Raw genomic sequence first — 15,004 nt, forward strand, 5'->3', positions numbered from 1 at the left:
TTGTCTCTGTGGGCATCTGTGTGACTCTATTCGTCTCTGTGTGTATCTGCGTGTTTGCGTTTGTCTCTGTTTGTATCTGCGTGTCTGTATTCATCTTACGTGTATCTGTGTGTCTCTATCCGTTTCTCTGTCTATCTGCGTCTCTCTGTGTGAATCTGCGTGTCTGCATCTGTCTCTGTGTGCATCTGCGTGTTTGCATTCGTCAATATATCTATCTGCATGCTTGTGTTCATGTGTGAGTATCTGTGTGTCTGTTTTCGTCTCTGTGTGTATCTGCAGGTCTGTGTTTGTCTCTGTGTGTATCTGCGTGTCTGTGTTCATCTCTGTGCGTCTCCTTTTCGTCTGTATTCATCCCTGTGGGCACCTGTGTGAGTCTATTCGTCTTTGTGTGTATCCGCATGTCGATATTTGTCTCTGTGTTTATCTGCGTGTCTGTATTCATCTCTGTATCTGCGTGTCTGTATTCATCTCTGTTGTGTATCTTCCTGTCTGTATTTGTCTCTGTGTCTATCTGTGTGCCTGTATTTGTTTCTGTGTGTCGCTGCACGTCTCTGTGTGCGCTTGTGCATCTGTATTCATCTCTATGTGTCTGTATTTGTCTCTTTGTGTATTTGCGTGTCTGTTTTCATCTCTGCATTTTGTCTGCGTGCCTGTATTCGTCTCTGTGTGTATCTGTGTGTCCATGTGCACAGCGGATCTGTCAGTCTCTCTGGTGTTTAAAGTGATGCAATGTCCCTCTCTGCTGGCCTTCACACTCCTCTGAGTTGACAGCGCCACAGGGTGACAACCATCAGGGGATTCAGTCTGGGAGGGAGGTGGAGGGAGACAGCTCAGAGCGCCATCCAAACTGACAGAACCATCTGCACACGCACACACCCACAGTTTGGTATATGGAGGATTGTATTCGTACTGAGGACCCTTAGAGTGGAGAATGTTCATGTAAAGTTATGTCTATGGTCACTCTGCAATGTGGAAGTGATTTGTCTTTGAAGATTATTCATGACACAAAGTGCGCAAATTAAAGTGTATTTCCATCGCAAATGCATCCAAGCAAGATTGACGGAACAATTTGTAAGTCAATGCAATGAATGTATTTCACGTTCATTATCTTGAAATGTTTTACAATATACTCCTACAAATTATAAATGAGAAAAGATTGAAAATCCTGAAATGGACACAGTGGTGGTGGTAATATCTCAGGAACGATATCGTTAGGTATCAGACGAAACTGCTCTGTGCTTCCAAAGACGTTATTTGAAAAACCAAACAGCCATGAAATGTGAAAGATTGACAGTATTTGATGTCCTCTGAAAGAAACAAAAAAAACCTGACACTAGTGCAAAGGCATGGGGAGGCTAGCAGAAGGTGGCATTTTATAACTATAAACTAAACAGGGACAGACGTAGGGCTGTGGGGAGGGGGTGGTGAGAGGTTGATTTCAATTTCAATGGATTTACCCCAAAAAACGGCAGGACATCATCTCAGGAGATACACACATACATACACAGACACGTTAAACACACAACACATATTCATACAGATATGGACACACACACAAACACACACACTCCTGCACAGTTTCTTTAAGATAGAGTTGAATAAGCTTTTCATTAATTTGGGAATCAGTGATCATTTGGCGAAGGCAGGAGAATGTAGGTGAGAAACAGTTCAGCTGTAATCCAATGGCACAGCAGATCCAATGGGCTAAGTGGCCTGATTCTGCTCTATTTTCCCATATTCAGGAGAGAGCTTTCAAAGGTTGAATTTGAATGCAGATTACAGGGTTAAAGGTAGGCTTATTGGCAGTGTGGAGGAACAAAGGGATGTTGGGGTCCACGTCTGTAGATTCCTCAAAGTTGCCAAAGCCCTCAAGGTAAGAATGTGTATGATGTGTTGGCTTTCATAAGTTGGGGGATTGAGTTTCGAGCTGCGAGGTTATGCTGCAGCTGCATAGAGGCCTGGTTAGACCACACTTGGAATATCGTGTTGAGATCTGTTCGCCCCATTAAAGGAAAGATGTGGACGTTTTAGAGAGGGTGCAGACGGGAGTTCCCAGCACATTGCCTGTCCTATAGGGCATGTCTTATGAAGAAGGTTTGAGAGAGCTTTAGCTTTTCTCATTAGAGTAAAGAAGGATGAACGGTGACTTGATAGAGGTGTGCAAGATGATGAGAGGCAGAGATAGAATGGATTAGTAGATTCTTTTTCATAGGGTAGAAATGGCTAACACGAGGAAAACATAATTTTAATGTGATTGGAGGAGGGTTTTGGGGAGATGTCAAGAGGCAGGTTGTTTACACAGGTAGTGATAGGTGCGTGGAATGCACTGCCAGCAGTGGTCGTAGAATTAGCTACATTAGGGACATTCAAGTAACTCTTGGATAAGCACATAGATGACAATAGGATGAAGGCTCTGCAGTTTAGTTTAATCTTAGAGTCGGATAAAAGGTCGCCACACCATTGAGGGCTGAAGGGCTCTTACTGTGCTGTACTGTTCAATGTTCGCTGTTCTAATTTCTTGAAATCTTGTGAAAATATTGTACCTGGAATTCCTTTAACTTCAGTGGAGGTTAATCTCATCAGTATTTGATTGTTGAGGGTTAATGCAAATTTGGGGAGCTTAGAGGGGCTGAATGGTCTATATCTGTTCCTAACCGTTGTGTCAAAAGAATAATGATTGGTTTGAGGGGAACTCATTTAGAGAATAAGGGCATTCCTATTTCAGACTGGGAAAGGGATGTTCCTTTTTCTTTAGGATTGTATGGTCTGTGGTCTTCTCATGCCCAAGGATCAGTGAAGACTGGGTTAATGAAAACACTCAAGGAGGAGTTATATAGATCTTTGATGAACAAGAGAATCAATGATTGTTGGGAACAGACAGGAAAGGGATGCTTAGTTACATCAACACATCAACAATGAGCATTCAGAATTGTACAGCAGGCTCGAGGGGCTGAATGGCCACCTGCTGCTCTTGCTTCATGTATTGTTCACTCACTCAACCCCGCGATGCTGTTACAGAAGGTGAGGAAGATCGCATTCAGCCATTCAGGATCGATCTGCACCTCTAAGTAATTATAAAGAAATAGGATGAAGCTCTTCAGCCATTTCAGTACATTACGCAGCGCAAGAAGAGGTCACACCTACTTTCTAGATTGCAACACAGGAACAGGGGAGTCCTGGGTAACTTTGAGGAAATAGATAGTCGGGAGAAATGTGTATTTTCGGGTTGGAAACTTTAACTTGGTGAAGTGCCTCAGTGATCAGTGCAACATCAAAAGCTATTTAGAATCTGTCAATAATTTGCGTGTGGGAACTGATTGGATGGAAATCAATTGGCTCAACCACTAAGATTCGATAAGATGTCAAGTGGAGGTAGAGAGTCTGTAATGTGATATAGACAGGGAAGGTTAGTGTGCAAACCTTCAGCAGAAACAGGATAACATGGGGTACCGAAGTTTGTGCTGTGGCAGAAGGGGAAAACAACAGTAATCTAATTCAAAGAAGAGAGATCACAAAACTCAGTTGTACAAAGGCATTTGTTCACCAGGGTACATACATTACACGGGGTTAGTATGCAAATGCAGCAAGTAATTAGGAAGGTAGATTGAAATATTACTTCATGAAAAGGCTATCAGGATGTTTTAGCGCATCTGTACAGAGGATTTCTGAGTCAACATCTGATGTACTGTAGGCAGTGATGATTCCATTAATTGAAAAGTAAATATACTCAATAGCTTTAGAAGATTTTGCGAATATGTTTCACTGCACTTGCTCCTGGAAGGAAGGCCTTATCCTGTCATACAGCACGGAAACAGACTCTTCACTGCACCATGTCCATGCCGACCAGATGTCCTAAATTAATCACGTTCCATTTGCCAGCACTTGGCCCATATCCCATAAAACCTTCGTGTTCACTCAAATGGCTTCATTCAAATGGCTAAAAATGCTGTAGCTGTCCCAGCCTCCAACATTTCCTCTGGCAGTTCATTCTATACACTCTGTGAAAAGTTACCACTTTTGTCCCTTTTATATGTTTCTCCCCTCACATTCAATCTATGTGCTCTAATTGTGGTCCGCCCTAAGCTAGGAAAATGTTCTTGGATCTTCACCATTTCTTTTCTCCTCATAATGTTTTAAACCTCTATAAGGCGAGAGCACTTCAGGGTTGAGAATGAGAGGCGTTCGTATTGAACTGTATAAGATATTGAGGAGATTGTACCTGATGCATAGCCTATGGACATTGTCTCTGGTATATGAGTCTCGAACTGAGGATTCAAATTTAAGAAAACAACATGTATATGTTATATACTCTTTTCATAGTATAAGAAAACAAATACTATGAAGGCATGATTTTATTGGACAAAAATATGAGGACACATACAAACATAACTTCATTAAAACTCCTACATGGAGCAGAGAACAGGGACATAGTCCTACAGTTCCGAGAATGTTCAAGGAGGCCTCACGTGGTCCAGTTTGCTGTTGAGATAACATTATTGTATATTTCTGCTCCGAGATGGAGAAAATGCAACATGCTGGAAAAGCCACTGCTTATTGCTCCCTCTCTTTTCTTGTTCCTTCTCGCAGAAATGTATGAGATGTGAAAACCGTTCAATCATCTTTATCATTCATGTCGGATTACTATTGAGGAATCATTGGCATCTCCCCACTGCCTAAAATCAAAGGTAATTCAGCCAAATCCGACTGTTCCAGGAATAAATCCTGCTTGTGTGAGCAGAACAACTTCAGAGGCAGAATAACATTTAATTATTTTACTTTTCTCCTGAGTTTAACTAATGCTTGGCCAAAGCTCTTTCAAGCTGATATTTTGCAGCTTTTTTCCTGCTTGTATTTAGGTATGTGTATGTGTGTGTCTGTGTGCACTTGCGTGGGTGAGACACTGTGTATGTCTTAGTGTGTGTGTCTGTGTGTATGCACAGACTGCATCTCAGTATGCATTCAAAGATAAATATTAATGTACGTATTTGTCCAAACTGTTTGCTATTTATTTTTCCATATTAGCTTTGATTAACTTTGCTTTGATGAATTATTTTTGCAAATGTAAGATATCGAGCTGACTTGTCCCCAGCAAAGAACCTGACCTAGTCTGAGACCTATATCATTGGTCATATCACCAACCGAGTTACATTTAAAATTTATCATGATCAATGGAGGAACGGGACTAGAAAATGAAACAGTGGTCCATCCAGCCCCAGTCTGAACACGGAAGAGGAGAATTTCACAATGGGTTGTTTGAGTGGGAATGTTCTTCCCTAGAAGTTTGTGGTGCCTGTGTGTTTGCATTTCGTCAAAGCATTTAGATATTGGGCAGTAAAGGACAATGAACTACAGATATGGGAGTGGGGTTGAGAACACATCCAGATCAGCCACGACCTTACTGCCTAGTTGAGAGGGCTTAAAGTGTCCTCAGTCCTATGTTCCTATGTTCCATTCAGTTCCTCAAAACTGCAAGGCAGGAGCATTTGGAGTTCATTTATTCCGATAACCTGGTGCACGGAAACAGAGGAGACCATTCACTGACTGAAGAATCGAGAGTGTAGCGCTGTAAAAGCACAGCAGGTCAGGCAACATCCGAGGAGCAGGAGAATCGCCGTTTCTGAGCATAAGCTTCTGCCTGAAACGTGGTTTCAACAGAATACAAGAACGCTATTGAATCCATTGAAACTATTGGATAAGAATAGGGATAGCCCATTCAGACCCTCCTGCCTATTACACAAGGAGTGAAGGAGTGTAGTCAGCACATCAAAATGTTAAACAGGAACCGGAGTCGCCAAGTCAGGTCCTTGAGCTGCTTTCAGATGACCAGGACGTGGCCATTCAGCCTATCAAACCATGTGTACAGAAATAGGAAGATGTCTTTGATGCCCACCATGACAAAGAGTGAAGCAGAGTCTACACAAATAGACTGCTCTATGTTGTTCCTCCTGGTTACTTTGCTCATGGTACATATGTGTCACTTTAACTTGGTTTGCTGAACGTGAGAGGGAAAAGTGAATGGTTTGTGTCAAGTCACAAGGAAATGCCTTCTATCTCCGAGAAGACATTATTGTACTCCTATAGAGGTCAGAAGCTGGTGGGAATGGCAAACTATTTCAGGAGTAAGGCATTAAGGCTGCTGATAGATTTATGAACAGTGCAGAGACACACACCAGCTGCACATTGAGACAGTGAGAATTCATTCAGAGCCTGGAGCTCCCTCCCAACCAACATGGTGTCTCCACACTGAAATGTGAACTATTGGGAAATACATAAAATGGGGAAAATGCAATTTCTCATTAAATTACCATCTTTTTTCTGGACATAATAAATGTTAGTCCAGAACCCTCAAGTTGAAATGTAATTGCTTGTTATTCTCTCGCTGTGCTACGTATTTCGCTGGATTATACTCTCATAATTTTTATCAGTTAATTATCGTTTACACAATGTAATTCAATAATTTCCTTGCAAAGGTGGAAACATCTTATTGCACAGTTTGTTTGCCTTTTTTTTTACATTTGATGTAGCCTTAGCACAAAAGTACATGTCTTGTTTACTGAACAGCATTGACCAACTGTCTGTGTGGCGTTTGCACATTGTCGCCGTGTCTGCATGGGTTTTCTCCGGGTGCTACGGTTTCCTCCCACATTCCAAACATATGCAGGTTAGGTGAATTGGCCATGCTAAATTGCCCATAGTGTCAGGGGTGAATACAGGGTAGGGGAATGGGTCTGGGTGGGTTACTCTTCGGACGGTCAATGTGGACTTGTTGGGCCAAAGGGCCTGTTTCCATACTGTATGTAATCTAAAAAAGTGACCTGTTTATCGGGATTCAAGGGTCAGACACAGTATGTATTTTCCATGGGCTAAGAAACAGAAGACAGTGACTGTGGAGACTGATGAGGAATAAAGTTACATCCCCCAAGTCCCCAATGTCTTCTTGACAGACAGAATAAAATCAAATGTAGAGAAAGAAACCGAATATATTCGGATGAAGCAATTACAAGTGACAATGTAATTAAAACAGGATAATTTGAAATGGAATGGCTGAACAATGATTGATCAGTGTGTGGGTGTGCCTGTGTGTGTGTGTGTCTATCTGTGTGTGTGTGAGTGCGTGTGTGTCTGTGTGTGTCTGTGCGTGAGTGAGTGTGTGTGTCTGTGTGTATGAGTGCGTGTGTGTGTGTCTCTGTGTGTGAGAGTGTGTGTGGGTGTTTGCATGTGTGTCTCTATGTGTGAGTGCGCGTCTGTGTGTGTGGGTGTCTGTGCGTGTGTCTGTGTGTGTGAGGGTGTCTGTGTGTGTGAGTGAGTGTGTCTGTGTTGTGGGTGTGTGTGGAAGTGTGTGTGTGTGTGCATGTGTGCGTGCAGATACATAAGACTGTTCGTATGTGTGTACCATATTCAGAATGAACAAGAGAGACATATTTAATAAAAATGATGCATGTGATGTACAAAATTTATAAAACGTTAACATGTTATTTAGTCTTCAGCTGAGATGCTCTGTTCCCCTTCTTTCAACGTACACTCTGCCTCCTCCCTCTTCCCTGCATTCCCAGACTTAATCTCTAATTCTTATCAGGATGTATGTTATAAATTCCTGCTTATTATGTTCCAATTTATTTCCTTTAATCAATTTTCTACCGGGAAACATATACATTGGCCTGCTGGGTTCTGTCAACAGCTGTTGCCTGTCATATTGATGGAGATAAAGTTCTGGCATCAGACCCACATTTCAACATATTAATCTGTTGCACAGACACTGTACAAAGGACCACAACACACAGGAATTGTCAAACCAAGTACAGAAGTACATCTATATCTATCAGGCATGTAGACTTCTCTATTTTTATATCTCCATGTCTATATTCTCTCTCTCTCTCTCTCTCTCTCTCTCGGTTTCTGTTTTAATCTAATTGATACATCGTCCAATCGTTCTTTCTATCTCATGCCTCAGACTTCCTTCCTTCTGTTTACATCTATTGACCACATTTGGATCTGATGTCTTATAATTGAGTAATGTAACTACAAGACATGAGGGAGCAGTTGGCCAGAGTTAGTTGGAAGGGAAGCTGAGCACGGGAAGATGGTGAAGCAGCAATGACAGGAGTTTCTGGGGATAATTCAGCAGCACATCAGAAATTCATCCCAAATAAGAAGAACAATGTTCAGCAGAAGACAAGTCAGCCGCGAGTGATAACGAATTCAGGGAAAGCATAAAAACAAAAGAAAATACACACAATGTGGTGAAGATTATTGGGAATCCAAAGGATTACGAAGTCTACAAATTCGAGCACGGATAACTAATAACAGCAAATGGGAGGAGGGGATGAAATATGATATTATGCTTCTTAATCGTGTAAAAGAATATGGAAAGCAATTGTTGGATATATAACAAGGAAGATAGGGAGTAAAAAACAAACAAAGGACTGTTGGAAAATGAGGCTTCAGTAGTTATGGGAAACAATGGAATGGCAGAGGAATTGAATAGATACTTTACATCAGTCTTCACGGTGGAAAACACCAGGAAAATGCCAGAACTTCAAGACAGTCAGGGTATAGAGGTGAGTATACGGACCTCAGTAAGGAGAAGGTGCTAGGGAAGGTGAAATTGAATGAATCAGCGAGACCAGTTGGGAAACAGCTCGTAGTTTTAAAGAGATATCGAAGGTGATTGTAGAGGCATTGCTGGTGATCTTTCAGGAAACTTTGGAGTGAGGAAGGACTAGTAAATATAACCTCCCTGTTTAAGGAGAGAGGGTCGCAGAAGACAGGAAATTATAGAAAGACTTATTGGATCTTTCGGTTTATGAATAAATGTGTGGAGTATAAGTACAAGGAAGTTGTGAAGTACATTGGAAATTGTGTGATTAAGCTACAGCATAACAAGAGTTACGTTTACAATGCCATTGCGAACAGCAGTGATGAAGGTACAGTTAAAACAAAGGAAATCAGTTCGAAGCAGACAGGAGCATTAGTGACAAAAAGACTGTTTCCTAGATCCTGCAGTGAGAATGTTGAGATCAGCTTGTCAGTAAACAGACAACAAGGAATGCATAAAAAGCACAATAAAATCTGTTGCTGATAAGGTCTCAATGTACAACTATATCGCCAATACATATGAAGCTGAAAAAGCAAACCAAGTGAGACAGCATCCTAGGAACAGGAAAGCCAACGTTTCAGGCTGAAAGACTTCATCAGGATTGGGGTGGGAAAGGGGAGCCGGGAAGTAAATAGAGGGAGGACCGTGGGGCTGGGGAAGGGTCGGTGGAATGGCGATAGGGGGATGCAGGCAGGGAATTATTGTGATTGGTCAGTGGGAAGGGTGCGACAGATAGACGAATGGAAAGATGGACAGCTTTGGTCAGGTCAGGGAAGTGGACATGGGGTAAGGCTGTGGGTAGAGAAATTTTGAAGCCAGTCAAATCAATATTGACACCATTGAGCTGTAAAGTCTCCAGCTGAATATCAAGTTGTGTTCCCGAGTTTCTGTTTGGCTTCACTCTAAAAGTGGAGGAGGCCAAAGATGGACCTGTTGCTGGATGAGCAAGGGGAGGGGAGTGATTGAAGTGGATGGTAATTGGAATGCTGAGTTTGTTAAAGCGTGCAGAGAGCCGATGCTCCATGAATATGAGTCTTCCTTTCGTATCCACAGCATAGAGGAGACAACGGTGGGAGTTGGAGACGAGCTCGGTTGGTCAGGATCAGGCTCTGTGTGGAATATTAGTGCTCTGCATGAAGCAAACAACCCGACTTTCCAGTTACCATTCATTTTGATTTCCACTCCCACTCCCACATGCTCATCCTTAGCCTGTCCACTGTCAGAGGAACACCACCTGAGAGTTTACCTTTGAAGCTGATAGCCCAATGGCCTCAATATTGACTGAAGCTGCTTCAAAAGCCCTCCACCCACAGCGTTATCCCATGTCACTTTTCCCTGAACAGACCCACCTGTATCTGGTCCATCCTTCTCATTGACCAATCACAGTAGCATCATACCTGCATGTACCTACCACCACCATACCTACCCGCCACCCTTCCATATCCCATCACTCCATTTCTGGGCTCCCCTCCTCCTCATCAGTCTTGACGAAAGGTCCAAGATCAAAATAGTGTCTTTGCTGCTCCTCTGATTCTCTCTGGTCTGCTGTGTTTATCCAGCTCCAAGTTTATTAACTCTGGCCTCCCGCACCTATAGGACTTCCTCTCTCCAAGCTGTGGAACTAGGTGGTCCACATATAAGAAGTAATAAATTTGGACATTTGAAAAGATCGCGGACACATTCGTTATTTCACCTTCCAGATGAAGCAGCATTTCACTTGTACTCTTTCAATTCAGTCTCCTGTCATTGCTACTCACAATGCAGTCTCCTTTACATTGGGGAGACCAGACATAAACTGGTTTGAGGAACACTGCCACTCTGTCTGTGGGAATAACCCTGACCTTCTCATTGCTTTCCATTTCAATAAAGTACCTTGCTGTCATGCTAACATTTCAGTCCTGGACTGCTGTAATGCTCCAATGAAGCACAACTCAAACTCGAGTAACACCTCACTTTAGACCTTGGTACGTTCTATCCTGAAGGAGTTTTTATTCAATTCCATACTTCCACAGCCTGACCGCATTATGGCTGTTCTCCATTCTTCACACACTCTTTCTCCTGGTCTCCCAATGAACTTGCCCTGTTTGTGAATCGTTGGTCTTGCACTTAATTAAAAAACCAATTTCCCCCATTCACAATCTAATTAATACTCATTTTACAATTGATTCTCTTTTACCAGAAATAAAACTCAATTTGTCAGGGGCATTGCTCCTCCACACCATCTTGTTTCCGGCCACCGCTCCTCTACCTCGGTCAAGGGAGTTAAAAGCCCATTTTCCAATCCTTTAATATTCTGAAGAGGAGTCACACTGGACTTGAAATGCTAACTGTGTTTCTCTCTCTCTGCAGATGCTGCCAGATCTGCTGTGTTTCTCCAGAAATGGAAAAAACACATTTTCAATTAAACAAATAACTATGGATACTTGAAATCTGAAACGAGAACAAAAAAAACCTGTGAGCCTTGAAGAATGGTCAGTGCACCCAAATGATTAAGTCTGCTTTCACTCCACTGATGCTGTCAGACCTGCTTAATTTCTCTCGCAATTTCTGCTTTTCACCACGTTTCAAAGACGTGTGTTAACGTGGCTCAAACGCCCTGTTCAACCTTGAGCGCATATACCAGGAAGTGAAAGATAACACAAGATGCACAATTTCCGTGTCTCTGAAATAACATAAAGCTGGCATCACTGAAACTAAAGAGTTCTTACTGTTAGTCAGGGAGAGAAACAGAGGGAAACGCATTCACTCTAAACACAGAAGGTAGCACATACTGGAAAGGAAGGGATTCAGATGATTATGTTAAAGGGTGTTGGGCAATGAGACAAATTGTAAGTGTAAAACCATGGAGAGACCCTCAGTAGAATGAGAATATAACATTGGAAGTGTGCCACATCAGAAACCAGAGTGGGTCACGGAGTACATGGCTGATGGGTGAGTGAGACTTGGTGTGGACTGGGGGACAGGCAGCAGGACTGTATTGGAGATATTGCAGCTCAAACTGCGTGTTCCATGTGATGCTGTAGACCTCAACAGCAACAGAAGAAAAATTATATTCAACCATAATCTGTAACTTTTTGCCTGGGATTATCCCTCAGTCTACCATTACCAATAAGCGAATCTATGCTTCAGCGACGAGTGTGGTGAACATGCCAGGGCAGAACTATGTGTACCTAAAACTGATGGCAAACCATAGAGCTACCACACTTGACTGTTTACATTCCAAACAGCAGAACTACCATCTGATAGGGAGGGCGGAATGATTGCAAGACCAACAGATCAGTTCGAAGCTCTACAGTCCTGCCAGATCCAGTCGTTAATGTATTAAACAACTCACTGCAGGAGACGACCCAACACATGTCCCCCTCGTTAATAATGGAACAGCCCTGCACATCAGTGCAAAAGACAAGCATGTAATTAACTGCGACGTACTCAGGCAGAAGTATTGAGTCAATGATCTACCTCACCTCGTCAGGATGCCCACAGAATTAAAGATAGCAGTTTTCAAACAATCTGATTCGCTCTATGTGACATGAAGAAACATCTGAATACGGTAGATATGACAAAGGAAATGTACAACAAGCTGTGTCCCTGGGGAAGCTGTTTCATTCCAGTTCCAACTCTGACATTTATATAGCAATGTGGAAAATTACACAGCTATGATAAGTCTCTTAAGAGGAGAATAATTACAGTATGACCAACATCACCCCCTCAATTCCATAATGACAGTCAAATTGCTGGGATTCTTTTTGACAGAGTTGTCAAGCAGCACAGAAATAAACTGCTCAGTGTGGTTTGCGACAGGTTACCATGTCGAGATGGAAATGTCACTAGATTTCTAATCCAGACCAGGCTCATGCTCTGGCAGTTGGTGGAAGTTAATAACAATTAATAAAATATCGAGATCTAAAATCTTGAGTCAGTAATAATGACCTTGAAGCCAGTGTCAATTATAAACATCAATTTGCTTCCACAATGTACTTTCAGGAAGTGAATCTCCCGTGTTTTCCTGGTCTGGCCTAAAAGTAACTCCAGACACACAGGTATGTGATATACTCTTCAATGGTCTTTGAAATGGCCGAACAAGACACACAATTGTATCAAACTGCTCCGAAGTCTTAAAGGATAAAACCAGTCAGAACACTGGGCATCAGCTTCTGCATCAGAAAAGGGAAACACTGGCCTGTCAACACTGCAGAGACCTCCTTCCTAACATCTGAGAGCTTGTGACAACATTGACAGTGCTTATCCACAGACTACATAGAAACGTTTGGAATGGAGTAGGTCATTCAACACAGTGAGCCTCCCACATTCTCACCATGGCCGAGAATCTCCTCAATGCATTTCTCCAACAGCAGACTGAGATATATTGCAATTGATTCCGTCAACCAAATGTTTGAGGTGTTTGCGAATAGCTGAGACCCAAGGACATAATCCTGAGATACGCCACGAGCCTTCATCTCCAATAAAAGGATCCTTTAATTCCTGTTTTTCTGGTCCAAGTGCTTCTTTGCTGACCTGCTTTCTTTTTCATATTTTCTCCTCCACTTTTCTTTTTGTAATTTACTGACCTTATGCTGGACCCAGCGTTTGGAACTCAAGCTAAGCCCAATGCGGAGGAGAGTGAGTCCTTACTTTTCCGGAGCAAGCACATGACCTGGAATTGGCAGCTGCAACATCAGCAGAGTCAACGTGAGTGAGATCGGGCCCAGTAGCAAAAGGTGATACCTGAAGATTGGAGACATGTTGTTGGTTGGGTCCTGCACTGGTTGTGGTGAAGTGCATAGTGGAAGGCCATGATGGTAACATCGATGAGGTGGGCCCAGCAGTAAGAGACATGTTTCTGACATTTGAATGGCCTGGCAGAAGAGACAATGAGCTGGTGGTGGAGAAGTACCTGCCAACTGGCAAAGATGGTGCCTTAGGATCAGAAACTTCGATGTTGCTGGGGTCTGGTGTAGATGGGGATGAAGCTGTCATGAAGGGGTTGGGTTGCAGGAGTGGTCGATGATGAGGAGCTGTCTCACAACCCATAAACTCTCTTCAGGCTGTATCCTCTGTTTATTCCACTGTCTTCAATTATTCAAAATGGCACCACTTTGTGGCAACAAGTGAAAGCATTTCACTGTATTTTATTGTATTTATCCTGGAAAGTACACCTGCTCATAAAATCAAAAACAAAAACTTTTACTCACTCTGTACTGCCAGCTTTCCCATTCTGTAACCATGTCCAAATATTTGCCACAATCCCATAAGATTTGATTTTGCACACTGGGTTTGGGGCTTCAGCAAAAATCTTTCTGGAAATCCCCCTCGTAATCTTATCCTTGTGAATCACCTCTCCCTCAACTTTCTCTGCTCCAAAGTAAACAACCCGAGCTTATCCAGTCTCTCTCCGTAGCTGATATGCTCCATCCCAGGGAGCATCCTGGTGAATCTACTCTGCACCCCTCCACTACAATCACATCCTTCCTGCAATATGGCTCCCAGAACTACGTACAGTGTTCTAACCTGGCCTAACCATAGACTTGTATAGCTCTGACAATCGATACATCGGTGAATGAAGGCTCTGCCTACCGTTCCCTCTGCCTTATTAACTAACGTATTAACCTCAGTCAAAAAGTATATTGCTGGAAAAGCACAGCAGATCAGCCAGCATCCGAGCAGCAGGAAAGTCGACTTTTTGAGAGTATGCTTTTCATCAGGAATGTGGCCACCAATCCTGATAAAAAACCTATGATCAAAACATCGACTCTCCTGCTCCTTGCATGCTGCTTGACCGACTGTGCTTTACAAGAACTACACTTCTTTATTCTGATCTCAAACATCTGCAGTCCTTATTTTTTCCCCTAAACTATAACCCTGTGCCGTCACATTCAGGGATTTGTGGAGGAACACCCTCTCAGCTTCTTAGTGTGCTGGCATTCATTGTATACCCCGATTTTTAGTTCCTACTTCCAAAGTGCATCACCACATGTTTATTAGGGTTACATTGCATCTGATTATCTGATCATTCCATCTGTATCTTCCTGTAACATAAGGTCTTCCTCCTCACTGCCAACCACCCGGCCAATATTTGTGCCAAATACAAACTTAATTAGCACACTCCCTCACCATCACCGCACCCCCCCCCCCCCCACCCGCTAACACATTCACATTTATGAATACCACAAATAATAAGATACACTGCTCTGATCCCTGTGGTACATCAGGGGACACTGGTCTCCAGTCACACAAATAGCCTTCCTCCACCACCCTCTGTCTCCTGCGAATAAGACAATGTTTGATGTAACTCACTAAGTTACCCTTGATATCATGGCTTTTTGTTATCAGTTTCACGTATGGGGCTCTGTCAAAGCTCTTGCTGAAAACCCATAAGAACAACATGCTCGAAAACAGACAATAACATTC

This window comes from Chiloscyllium punctatum, chromosome 47 (genome assembly GCF_047496795.1).
Source record: "Chiloscyllium punctatum isolate Juve2018m chromosome 47, sChiPun1.3, whole genome shotgun sequence".
In the NCBI taxonomy this organism is placed as follows: Eukaryota; Metazoa; Chordata; class Chondrichthyes; order Orectolobiformes; family Hemiscylliidae; genus Chiloscyllium; species Chiloscyllium punctatum.